The 13,832-nt window shown below is 40.2% G+C and overlaps 1 protein-coding gene across 1 annotated transcript in view; it reads left to right on the plus strand.

Annotated features, from left to right (window-relative positions):
* MEGF11 (multiple EGF-like-domains 11) overlaps positions 1-13,832 on the plus strand; it is a 200,643-nt gene that overhangs the window by 122,969 nt on the left and 63,842 nt on the right. The window lies entirely within an intron of this gene.

Consider the following 13,832-nt stretch of genomic DNA (forward strand, 5'->3'; position numbering starts at 1 on the left):
CTTTCCCCGTATATTAATGAAGCCTTGTCTCTTGTCCTACACCTTTAAAATTCTCTCTGTTGTCTAAAAGAAGAAAAAAAAAAGTAAATAGAAAGGAGCACCTTATCTTACCTTCAGTTGAATTTTCCTTGAAGGACTGAAATCCCAGGTAGGAATTTGAAGAATCATTGCCTGTAGGTGTTTTCTAAACACTCAAGGTTGATAAATACAAATTTATCAGAATATTCCTTCTCTTCTACATATTTGCTTTCATCTTTGTTATAAATGTATCATTCTTCAGCACTTCAGAAGGAAGAAGGAAAAAATGAATGAGACTTTTTTGTCTTATAAACCCCTGGTTTAGTAGTAAAGTTATTTTCTAAATTTCACAAAATTCTTAATGTAAGATGAACATCAGGTTGGAGATAGTGGATCTGTTTTGGGGACTTTAACTCATTTAAATGATCCTTTTCTCTTTGAGATAATTCCAAAAGTACTTCAGTGGAAGCTCATCTCAGAGCAACAGGGCACCTGATCAAAAGGTTTAAAAAGAAAAGATGAGGGGAAAAAAATCTTCAATAGAGCCTGTGTCCTTTTATCCTTGATTTACTGAGCCTGTCAGTTACCCCCCTTTGTTAAGAGCTCTTTTCATTTATAGGTGTGAAATAAATTCAGCCATTTTATCAAGATGCTCTTGTTACTGACCACCAGTATAAATTTTACTTGCTGTAGGTGGGGGAAAGGTTTTTTTGGCACAGCAGTTGTCCAATTAACTGGAGTATTACAGACAACAGAAATGGTTTGCACAGTCTCACTTAATGAATTACCCAGATGCACAAGGAAGATGCATTTTCTTCTCACTGTTTTCTTACTTGTGCTCATAATCCAGCATCAGTAGTGGCAATGGGCACACAAAAAGGCATCCGGACTGTACAGGTGGGTTGAAGCCTAGGCTGGAGCTGGCAATGAGGGCATTAAGAATTTTTAATTAATAATAACAATAAAGCAAGGTGTCCTCTCAGCAGTGGTGCTAAAATAGCCTTGCTTTCCAGAGATTGCTATGGTTAATCTCCTGGCCTTTCCTGCCCCACTATAGTGACACTGTCTCTCTGACAGGTCTCCTATGACACTGAAGCTGGCAAATAATCTTCAGTTGGGCTCATGGACCTCACATCCATGTAATGCCCTCCCTGCATAACTAGGTTAAAAGTCACAGGCATGGCATTCCCTGAAAGAAAGGAAATTTGCCTGAACAATGACTGAATGTTAAGTCATGGTGTGGAATAAGCCAATTCTCATTCTCCCAGTCTTTGAACTCTTTCCTGTTTATTTGTTTTTCCTTTTTTTGCCCCCTCAGTTATTCAGGAGTTCTTAGCAGACTTCATGCTAAGATGTTTGGGAATATCCCTCTGTAGCCATGACTAATTCCTCAGCTGCCCTTGAAGAAAAAGGCACAGACAACAGAAAAGCAAAACCAACCCAGGAGAACTATCATTGGTGAGCCAAGAAGCAGCGCAAGAGGGAAAGTCCTTGCAAAGAGAGTCATGGGATGCAGCTGAAGAAGCAGCACAAAGACCTGGCAGTTTTGGAGTATTCTGAACAGTTTTAAGAAGTTAATTTTGTCGAAGTCAGCAAGAATGAATTGCAGTCTCTTTGATAACAGAGATCGATAGGAGTTTGTGGTCTGGGGGTAAAGTGAAAGACAGGGATGTGGGAAAGTCAACTAAAATAACTTTTAAAAAATGGAAGACGTAACTATGCTCTGGGAAACCATGATGAGAAAAGTTAAACATTGTATTCACATGATGCTTGAAAAGTGGATAAAGATGAAAATTATATTAGTTGTGAGACAGTCACAAGAACACAATCAGGTCCTCTTTACTATGTCTGCATCCTTGATTCCCCCTTTCCTGCTCCTGGTCTCTGAGGAATGCATTGTCCTTTGAATTTGTGTTTTCTTGGTGACTTCTAGATGGAGATAAGTCTGAAAACTCATCTGATTATTTTTTCTAAGCTTACAAATTGCTTCACAAGTGGATGTGGAACAAGAAACAGGCAACATAAACCACTCTGTTCCATACAGCCTAATTAACAGTGAGCTGGAAAATTTTTCTTGAAATGAAAGAACTGTCACTTTCTAGTTTTACAGAATTTTTTCTCTCAGCTCTGCTGCATGTTGGTAGGTCTGAGTTTTTTAACATAAAACAGAACATGTCATGCCCAATATCTTGGTGCATCCCTCACAGAAATAGAGCTGGTCAGGAATAATTTTTACCTATCAGGATTGTTTGCATATTCACAGACCAGAAGAAAACTACCTCTGAATTGCATTTTGATATCTGTTTTCATTGATGACCTTTGAATTTTCTTGCCCACTTCTCTATGCACACAAAAATACAGATTTATTTGCATAAAATGGTTGTCCTTTTAATTTTTTTTAGGCCATGTGGACTAATAACAGACTATACAGTTTTGTATCTCTAGGCTACTAGGTCTGATCCAGGCCAGGTCAGTACAGACTGCAAATTATCTTCTCTTGGCTGTGCAGTGGCCCGCATGAAATGACTTTGGTCTCAGTCCAGCTCCCTGTGGATCAGTATGTACATCACAAACCCTATTTCTATCAGCAGTGACTGGCAAATCTGCTGGCAGACTGAGCCCATTCTACCTTCACAAACCATTGCTTCAGGTCAAGCCAGGTGGCCTGGCTGCGTGAGCCATTTCAAAGGCTCTGTAGGACTTTTTCAGGGGACAAATTGCACAGGTACTTGCAGCTTTTGGAACAGCACCCTTTGTAAACCAGCCAGATTGTCATAGAATCTTAGAATCTTAGAATGTCCTGCATCTTACATAAATGGCAGGTGCCCTTTGGACAAGTCAGTCCCCTTCTAAGGTTGCCCTGCCACATGTAGACCAGGAAAGTGAAGCAACCGGATGCGGGCTAAAAGCAGCATTTCAGTAACCACCCACAAATGGATTCCTCTGGCTCTGGTGTGCTATAGGAGATGATAGCAGACACTCAGATCCCAATGGGGAAGATCATTATGGAGAAGCCACCTGTGTATTCCCAGGTTTTCAGACTAAACTGCTTCCCTATTGATTTTTATATCAAATGAACTGGGAGCTTGGTGCCTACTAGGCCTGCTGTTCTCCCCTCAGAGCTCCTGTTGACCAATTAGACATTTCTGCTGGAGCACCAGCAGCCACAGTGTTTAGGAGCTTGTGTTTTCCTAAACCCTGACAGTGTTCATGTCAGCACCTGGCTGCATAAGCCATAATGAAGGGTCTTCTCTCACTTCAGGGCATTTGTTGTGTGCTTTTGAGCAGGTGAGCTATTGTACTGGAATATTCAACAAGGTCACCAGATGCACAAGACACAGTGGGTCTCCCTCAGTTGTAGAAACTGCATCTGCTTCTTTGAATTCAATGGAATTTTTCAGACCCTATTATGAACTGCTTCTATTTCATTTTGTTTGCTCACTGTCTTATCAATGTACGAGCTCCAGAAATTGTCTGTGACAGCACAAATTCTACTTTGTCAGCCCAAGTTTACCTGAACACAGCTGCTAACGTCAGTAGGATTGTCCTAGATACACAAGAGTGGACTTTGTCTCAGTTACTGCCTCTACTAATCAGAACTTAGTCACACACAGTCTGTAATTTGAGAAGGACCATGAGCAGGTCCCTGGTCTCCTCCTCTTCCCTTTTATATTTACTTTTACTTCCGGCCTCTGCTGCAGTTTTCTTTACCTGAATAACTCCAAAGTTTTCATAAGTGGGTCCCAAGGAACCAACTTCATATAGACAGCCTGAATACCTCTGCCTTTGTTGCTAGTTGACATATTTCCTGTATTTTATCCTTAATTAGCAATGTGGCTGTGTCAAATTGTATTTCCATTCCTGTAGCCTCATTCAGAATCAGTGGAGCTCAATATTCTGTTCAGATTGAGTTATTTGATCTGAATTTTGCAGAGGAATAAGCTGCTTGCCAATAGCAGTGTCTCTTTTCATCTATTAAACTCCTAAATGCATATATCTTTACCCACACTGTCTGTGGATCTATGCATTAAAGCGTTGGTAGCTGACTCTCCTGGTAGTTTAGATTGAAAACTGACTTCATTAAAACCACCTAAGTATAGGATTGTAAATCACAGGTTAGTTTTTCATTTTACTTTCTAACTACACTGTCAAAGGAAAAGACTTTATCCTTTACAATCAGATACGTTTAATGGAAAATCCTGGTGTGTTTTCTTACACCAAAAAGCAACTGAAATTTTACCAGGTCTTGAACTCCTTTGCTGTAGGTTTTTGGATTTAGGAAAATGACTGAAAGTTTGAAGGAGATTCCTGTTTATCTGCCTGTGTAGGATTGCCAGGTTACCTACCAGCTTTTGGCAGGTACTTCTCAAACCCATTCACTTAAAGCTAGCATATCTGTTCTTTTTTAGATGCAGTCTTTTGTCACTTTGATCCTTCCACATGTTCTCATGCAGCCCAGAACCAAGTTCAGCCTCAGGTGTTAGCATCTTCAGCCCCAGCCCTGAATATTTTCCATCCATGTTGCCACTTCTGTGGCTTCAGTGCACTTAGCAAAAGACCACCTGAAGTTTCCCACCATGTGCAGCACATTTCACTGCTCCTGGACTCAGTCCATCCAGCCTGTGTGAACCAGAGTTCAAATGTGCACTGAACTTGTTTGGCAGTTTCTGCTGCAGGAAGATGCAGGTCTCAGCTGGTGACCACATTGGAGAGTACAGGCACTCTGTGTGAGAGGGAAGTTTAGATTTGAGACTATGCTTAGACATTATCCTTAATTGTATAACACAGCTGCAGAAGAATTCTAAAAGAGAGTTTGCAAATGCAAAACTATTTGGGATGTCAGTATAAAGCTGGTAAACAATTTGAGGAAAGATTTCATGTTACTGAAGAGTGGGTAGGTTGACATTTGGTGTTCAAAAATGCAGAGTAATAGACAACAAGAAAATAACATTCAGTAAATACACAAAAGGGGAGTTCTAATTTAATTCCTACTATTCAGGGAACGAGAACAGGCAATGACAGTGGATAGTTTTCTGACAAACTCAAATGAGTCTTCAGCACCAGGCAAAAAAACAAATTAACCCAGAGCACAGGACAGAATCGTTTGAATGGTCAGAAAGGGCACAATATAGGATGGAAAAAACTTTTTTGTGGTATTGTATAAACCAATAATATATCTAAATCTCAAATTACTGCATATGGTTTGACTGATTCCTCCTTAGAAAGGATATAATGGAAGTAGGGAATGGGGACAAAGATCATCTTTTATATGGAATAACTTCTATACAAAGCGTGGCTCAATAAGCTTGAAGTTAGCTCAGGAAACAGATGGCTGAGGAGGGATGAGATAGAGATCTATGGATCTGTGGAGGGTGCACAGAACATGAACAAAGAATGGTTATTTACTATTTCTAATAACACAGGAACAAGGGGCAACCAATTAAATGATTGCACGGTAGGTTTAAAGACAAAGATAGTGCTTTTCACAGAATGCGTAATTAAATTGTGAAATGGCTCCTATAAAATGAGAATAAGAGAGTGGGATAATTTTGCTTAGAAAAGGGGTCACCAAGGGTAGGTATGCAAGAGGTTTCTTACACCATGGGGAAAGGGGAAGAGGGAATGCATTTTTGCTATTTATCACAGTATAAGAAGTTTCCCAATTAAAAATCAGGCAGTGGATTTGAAGCAAACAAATAAAGATAATTTTTCTTCTTTGTATTTATAATTAAACAGTGGATCTTCTTGCCAGAGGATGTCATAGATGCTGAAGGTATAAATGATACCTTTTATTTCCTGTTCGGGTTAATGTTCTTTTTGCAGAACTGTTCAGACTAGTCAGACAGAGCCCAAAATCTTTATTGCAAAAAAGTCAGGAGGCCACAATTGTTCTACAGGGTAGGTCTTGGACGGTGCCACTCAGTCTGTGTGGATAGAGCTGAAACCACCTCTCATTTCCAGACAAAGATGCTCCCATAAAATAGCTGGTGCAGAGTTGTCCTGGCCAGCAATGAATTCACACCCTGAAGTACACTGCACTGCACTGAAGTGCTCATCCATATTTTCAAATGGCTTAGATTTCTGTTAGCCACTGATCTCATGTGGGATAGGAAATGATGGAACTGCACAATGTTTCCTTTACCATAGTGATAACTCAAATTCATATGCCTCCATTTAAAAAACAACAAAAGAAAACAACTTGTCTTTCCCAGGAGTATTCCAGGACTGTGACTTGGTATTTTAACATACTTGCTGGCTTCAGTCCTGCAGTGTGGACACAAGTAGCATGTTGGGTACATCATAAAGAGCACACGTACCAAGTGTGTACTTCTTGGGCAATTAAATACCTTCCACTAACTGCAGTTAATTCACATTATGCCTGGGCTGTTTTACCTTCTGGAACATTCAGTTGTGATAAGGTCATGTTTTTTTGAGCATTGTAGAATACCAGCTGATTGAAGTTGATTATAGTAGCAGCAGTGAGGCCCACAGGTGTTTGACTTTATAGCTTCCTCAGAGTTAAGTTTAAAATATTCTGAGACTCCAATCCCTGCCTCACCTAAAAAATGTGAAGTGGCCCTAATCCAGATTTAAATTGCTTTAAGTAAACAGAGGACTTGGTTATCCATAATGTTCATTAGTAATCCTCCTGACACAGACATCATTGACCTGCCTTGCTAATATAATTTCCCATTAAATAAATCTAAACCTGTTATTACAAATGTTTTCATTTCCACCTGAAATATCTGCTTCATAAACAATCTTCACCGTAAACAGAATTAGGAGTTTGGTTTTGTATCTTGCCCTTATGTAGCTGGGTGATGGGGCTGGCCAGGCCCTGGACACCCTCTGATGTAGCTGAACACTGACCTGCTCTTGTGTTCTGACCTGTGCGTGTCCCTGCTGCTGGTTCTCCATTCCAAGCTCCCTGGGGGAAGCTTCCCTCTCAGGTACCATGGGCCATCTCACCAGATGACATGTCCCAAGGAAATCATGTAGGAGTTGTTTTACCCAGTCTAGATCCAATCTCCTATTTTTGGAGAGATGCCTCCTGGATAGATATGTTTTGTGATATTTTATTAGGTGAAAAGTGCTGACTGTGTAAAAAAATCTTCAGAAGTTGATGATGATCTTTTTTATTCTCCATGCTACTTTCCTCATGAATGCATTTAATTATATGATGCTGTATTCATTACCTTGCTGACACTAAAGTGCTCTGCAGTTAAGGCCTAAATACTAAACCAGCCAGATACTCATGCATTGTAAACTTAGTCTAGATTTTTGTGCCAGCAACAGTTCTACACTGATTTACAGGAAGCCAGGGGGAAGGGGTGCTGTCTCTTGCCTGCTCTCTTTATTGAATTGTCTTTCTTTTTTTTAATGCCCATCCTTTGGTGGTTTGAACAGTAAGAACAGATTTTTTTAAATGTAGATAAATGACTGGTATTGGGCATATTATTATAGCAAGATAGCAAACTATTTCCTGGAGGTGAGGGGGATTGTAGTGCTCACTGACAGGAATCCAACTCAAGTTTGCTGAGTTTTATATGCAAAATCCAACTTTTAAAATCAAAGTTGTATTTGTATTCTGAAACCCATACAGCCCTGGGAGCATAGGCTGAGTATTCCTTTTTTGAAATAAAATTTACCCAAATATACTGTTAATGTATCTCAGATCAATTGTGAGGTTGTGCAATGGGAAACAGGAAAAAAAAACCCAGCTGGGGAACAGAGAGGCTCGAGGGGCCCAACAGGCCAGAAATGAGATTCTGGCTCAGGTTCTTCTGTGGCCTCACTGAGGGAGTGCTATGTGTTATGCCAGTAGCAGCCTGTAACAGGCCACAGCAAATATATTTGGGTTTCTAAAATAGGAATCCACAGAGTTCAGCCAGATTCTGTACAAGCAATTTGTAAAACAACAAACCACTGTGATTTTGTGGTAACTTTTACTCCTCTCACAGCCAGTGCTTCCAGCTTTGCTTTGTGTTAAAGGCTTTGGCTATAGCCAGTAAAATGAAATTAAATAATATTCAGTAAAGTACTGTCAGTACTTAAAATTAACATTATAACTTTACTTACTAATCACTTTAAAGCAAATAAAGTTTTCATTTTTTTCCTATGCATATTTTGTTGAATACTTGCAAGATACTGGTGACCAAACACCACATTTAAAAATTATTATCAGGATAACTAATTTTGAACTTGACATTTAGTGTGAAATTTACTGTATGAATTAGCATACTAGCACAAATTCAGAAGTGAAATAAAATGCAGACATCTATTTGCAAATATTTTAAACCCTTGTAAGGTTGTAGGAAGCAAAGCAGTAAGTACTTCCAAAGGTTCCTGTGCTTCGTCCTTATGGCATATCCAGGTTTTACAGAGGTCTCAGAGGACTGTGATGCTACTGAGGGGCAGATTTGGGGCAGCTTTGCAGATGGCTGTTGGAAGTGCTTTATGATTCAGTGAAAGGCTTTGGCATTCAGAACTGTCAGTGGTTGTGTCTTGGGATGAGTCATGATCTGTAGTCACTTTTTAAACATAAGAAAGTTCTTCCCCATCTTATCCCACCTTCTTCCATAAAAAGGGCAAAGGAGTCTTGAGATATATCATACCCTAGCATAGCTACATCGTGTGATGTTACAAAGTGGGTAAAGGAATATTTGTCAGTTCTTAGTAACAGTGATGACCTGCAAACTGAATGCTTGACTTGCTCGGGCCATGAGATCCTTCCCCAACCTTTTTTGTGCATTTTATCATTAGCACCAATGATAGCATCTGCAAGAAGTAATTAGTAACACCCAGAAGGGAAAGGAATTCTGCCAGAGGACATCATTATGTCTAGAAAACTAAAGATGCTGCATGGTAAGGTCATGAATAAATTGCTTGAGCCTAAGGTGGAGGAGAAGACCTGTGAAAGTACAAAGTTTCCTACTGCTGCTAATACTCTTATGAGGAGCACATTCATTTCCATTGGAACACCATTAGGGAAATTAGTTCGTTCTGACAGTTAATGTTGCTGGATACCATATGTTTATCTGGAGGGGATGTTTGTGGAGAACCACTTTGGGTTAATTGTAAATGTCACAAATAAGTAAATATACAGAACTGTGTCTGGGATCTGCATCAGTGCACAGACACTGTGTACCAGCACTTATAAATATATACTTTGACGTACTAAATCCATACCAATCAGCTTATCTGGACTCACAGGCATCAGGTGCAAACAAACACTTGCATTTTGTCTTTCTAATGTGTTTATCACTACATGCATGGGGCCCTGCACTGAGTCCTTCTCTCTGTTTAATGCCTGTGCTGGGAACAGTGAGAACTGAGCAGCCCTGTTGCTGGTGGCAGGTGCTGCACCTCTAATTCATCTGGCACAAAAACAGGCCAGGAGGGGGAGAGGGAGGGAATCAGATTAGTTGGAGTCACATTACAGATTACAAAGGGTTCAAACACATTGCCTTTCACTGTTGTCAGTCCCCTCTTATAGTCTGCACTGGAGCAGAGGATTTTCAGCACCTTGACAGATTAAACCTTAAGAACACTCAAGCGAACCTGTCACATAGGTCCTTATCATGCAAACTTGAGGCCAAGTTCAGTAGCAGCCCTCTTAGACTTCTGCATTGCAGAGGCCTTGGAAAACTGATTTTCTGTTTTGCCACTGACTTCAGTGGAACCAGGTTTTAGCCCTTAAAGGGGCTAAATTCCTGTGGGATGATAGTTGTTTCTAAAATTCTTAATTTCGTGTCCTTAAATAGTCAAACTTTGAGACAGACTAGGTATGGGTGCAGGATTTGCCGGGTGTTGTTGACCATTGTTGGTTTATTAACTTCCCTGATGGTCTGGGATACCATATTTTTCCTTTGAAAGTGCATTTCAGGCATTTAAAGGCTCAATTGAGAATGTACAAGAATAAATACAACTTTTTGTACTGAACATCAGAGAAGAATTCTTAGGGGAGCTGGTCATTGTTTACAGCAGGAGTGTATTTTTAACAGAAACAAGAAATCTAATCCTTTAGAGCAACACTAATCCGAGGAAAAGCACTTTCTAAAGTGTCCAGAGCTTGTTAAAACAGCTAACACCTAAGGCAGCAGTGTGTCTTTAAGCTCTAATAATATTGTACAATAATAATTTTTGTAGAAGAAAATCTTTCCATCTCTCTGAACAGAAACAAGACATATTATTGACTGCCATCTGGAAAGATGTATGCTCTGGCCCTTGTGAGTCTATTAATATTTGATGCTGATGGATGGGAGCTGCAGCCTGAGTTATTAATGGAGTTTGGTTCCTTGGACCTAGTCCTCAATAAATGGGGGAGGATCAACAATAATAAGAATTATATGCCCAAACCTTTCATGGTGCTAGAAAGGTCTGTAATTTAGTTTTAGTAACAGTTAATATTTCTCAAGTACTTAAAGGTATGGGAGGTCATCTAGTTGGTGGTAGTTACATTACTGCCATCAATCATTTTGATTTAAAGCTGACTTTTTACGGGTCCCAGATCCCCTACCTGTGTTGTTGGTGTGTTGGGATACTCCCTTCAGATTCGCATTTCCCACAAAAAAGAAAAGGCTGATTCCTGTTAGCTTCTGAGTTGCTGTGTGGGGATGTGAGAAACCCTGTCCTCAGTTGCACTGAGGTGCCACCTAACAGACAGGGCCTGGGAAGGTGTAAGGCAAAGCAGAGGGCAGGAACATGCTGCTTCACACATGGAGTGGAGCATCGGATGGATTTCTGGAGTATATTTTTATAAAGTGGCCTTGTAAGTGAAAATTTTGAAGAAAATGAAGCAGTTTTGAAAGTCTGTGATGTCCATATGGATCATTCTGACTTGGAAAATAGAGATGTAAAATACCAAGTTATTTATAGCTAGATTTCTTAATATAGCTTTAACATTTTCAGGGCTATGTGTTTTTCCCATCATGTATACCACATCCAGACATTTCACTACTTTCATTAACCTCCTGATCTTAATATAAAAAAGAATAATCAGCATAAGGAGCACAGCTGTTGATTAATTTTACTAAATAGGGTAGAAACATAAAGTACCATATTGCAAGAAGGAAGATTCAATACACAATGTTTGAGATCAGTTTAATGGAGTATATAACTCATTAACAACTGGATAGACATGGACCACAGCATTATTCACTTGGGCAGGTGGTGAGAGGGACATGGAATTTACATATCTTTAACAGTACCTGAATGCATTTAATTTCATAGGTTATTCTCCCAAATCAAGTTCAAAATGTTAATAACAGGGTGTGCATTTATAATTAATAAAATCTTAGAGCCGGTGCTATAGTTCAAGTGCATTTCCTCTTATGTAATTAAGAAGTTAAGTTATTTGGCAGTTGTCACTCAGAGAGCTGTGAAGCTCTTGCCTGTCAAATCTGGGGATAGAAATCTCATTAAGCCATTTACTTTTTCAGCTAAGGTTTGTTTGCAGAGTAAGTGCATATGAGGTGGATAGCCTGAAAGACCAACCTCTGGTAGTCCATAAAGTCTGTGGTATGCTAAAGGCCAAAACACGAAGGCATGTTGAATAAAGATGAAACAGCCTGATGTTTGGCTTGCACAGAATCACAGAATCACAGATTGGTAGGGGTTGGAAGGGACCTCTGGGGATCATCGTGTCCAATCCCCTGGCAGTGCAGGATCACCTAGAGCAGATCATTCAGCAGTGCATCCAGATGGATCTTTACAGTCTCCAGAGAAGGAGACTCCACAGCCTCTCTGGGCAGTCTGTTCCAATGCTCTGTAACCCTTACAGTAAAGAAGCTTTTCCTCATGTTCCTCATTCCTTCCTATGCTCTAGTTTGCACCCATTGCCCCTTGTCCTATCACAGGGCACAGCTGAGAAGAGATTGGCCCTTCATTCTTGACACCCACCCTGCAGATATTTATAGCAATTAATAAGATCCCCCGCCAGTCAAGTGTATAGGACCTTGTCTTTGGGATACCCAAACTGTCCTTGTCTGACTGCCCTCCATGTAGAGTAATTCTACAGAAAAGCAGTGAATCCACACCAGCCTGTGGTGCACATACTGTGGAGAGCTTAGGACATCACAGGAGCTGATCTTTCATCACAGGGAGTCAGCTGAGGAACTGGAAATCCACCTTCTGCTTCAACCCGTGGCCCAGATGCTGATTTAGTTAATCCGGTTCCCGAGGGGATGTTTTAGCTCTGTGTCACTCTGTTCTACTTCCCTTTTCAAAGGAATTCTCTTTTACTTCTAGATCACAGATTCAAATCCACATAAGGTCAGTTGGCCTTGAAATTATTAGCCATACCAGCAGTTCTTTGTTGTACATGAAATGAGTTGGGAGTTTCATTCACACAAGATACAGTTTTCTAAGTGGCACTAATTGGCTGTCTAATTGTCACACACAGGAGGAAGGCAGAGGACTGATCAGGCGTGGAGACTGAATGTCCCTCTGCCATCCCACTGGCCCAGGGTTCCTGGAGCTCATTCCATAGGCATTCTGGCAGGGTAATGAGGGGCAGCGTGTTTTGGATTATCTGCTTGTCAAGACAGCACCTTTTACTGCCATGCCTTTTCAGGGGAACTTGTTTTACTCCACCAAGGTCAAAGACAGGGTCTTTTACAAACACTGCTTTCACTCAAAAATCAGAGACTTGTAGGATTTACTTTTGAAATGCCACGTATTTTAACCGTTTCTTTTACATCCCCCTAAACCAAAGGTTTTAGTATAAAATAGGATGAGTCATGATGGTGCTAGGCAGAACTGCTACAGAAACCATATGGGGGTTTATGGTGCTCCAAAATCTGTTCATATTTCCTTGTACTGTCTCAGTGCCTGATGCTGTGATATACAGGCTCCTGGAGGTGCTTGCCTTGGCATAGGGTAGCTGACATTTTGTGCATTCATCTCCTGATAAATGGATCCTCCTGTCTAACAGTGAAGCCTCTCACCTGCAAAAATACATTTTGACCAACATCTTTTCCCCTGAGCTATGGTATATGTCACACTGTGCAATGTAGTTACTATTTAACTTTGGAGCAGGATGGCTTTCTCTGACACAGAACTAAATTATTGAAGTTGGACTCACCAAAGAAGTAAATTTAGGAGCTAATCTATGATGTGAAAGTCAAGACTACAAACAGAAGAAAAATGAGCAAAAATACCTTGTATATGCTAATGTGTTTTGACCCCACTGTGGGATTCAGTAACAAAGTTTGAAGAGATGGTGCTCACATTTTAGCTCCCTTTTATATCAGGTAAACACCATTATTAAGAACTGTGTCTTTCCTTTCAGCCACACATGCTGATCAGCACATAGAGTGTATCAGAATTTACTGTTGATATATTCTATATTTCTGTAACATTTAAGTGTTTCCTTTCCCTCACTTTCCCCACACCTAAAGCAGTAACAGGACAGAGACTGTCTGTGTGTGTGCTCTGCTCTGTGTGCCTCCTTAGTCTGGCACATGCTTCACTCCCTGCTCAGCATCACTCCCTGCTCAGCCTTCTTCCTAAAGTCACAATCTCGTGCAAATTAATTGAAAACAAATGCAGGTACCAGCTATGCATCTAAAAGGTCTAATGCACCTGCCATGTAGTTTTCCTCTCTGCTAGTCTGTGGAAGATGAGCATGTACAAGATCCTTTAGCTTTTTAACAACCTTGTTGTTAGAATATATTTTCCAAAAAACACAGAGCAATCTTTGCATGGCTTCAGACTGTGTATTTTGTGATTAGTGTTTTGTAAGTGATGTTTTGCTTAATGATCTAACATCTGTTCTAGGAGGTTTGTTTTTTTAACTTCTCCATCTCCTGCTG

This window comes from Chaetura pelagica, unplaced genomic scaffold (genome assembly GCF_000747805.2).
Source record: "Chaetura pelagica isolate M959 unplaced genomic scaffold, ChaPel_1.0 scaffold453, whole genome shotgun sequence".
Lineage (NCBI taxonomy): Eukaryota > Metazoa > Chordata > Aves > Apodiformes > Apodidae > Chaetura > Chaetura pelagica.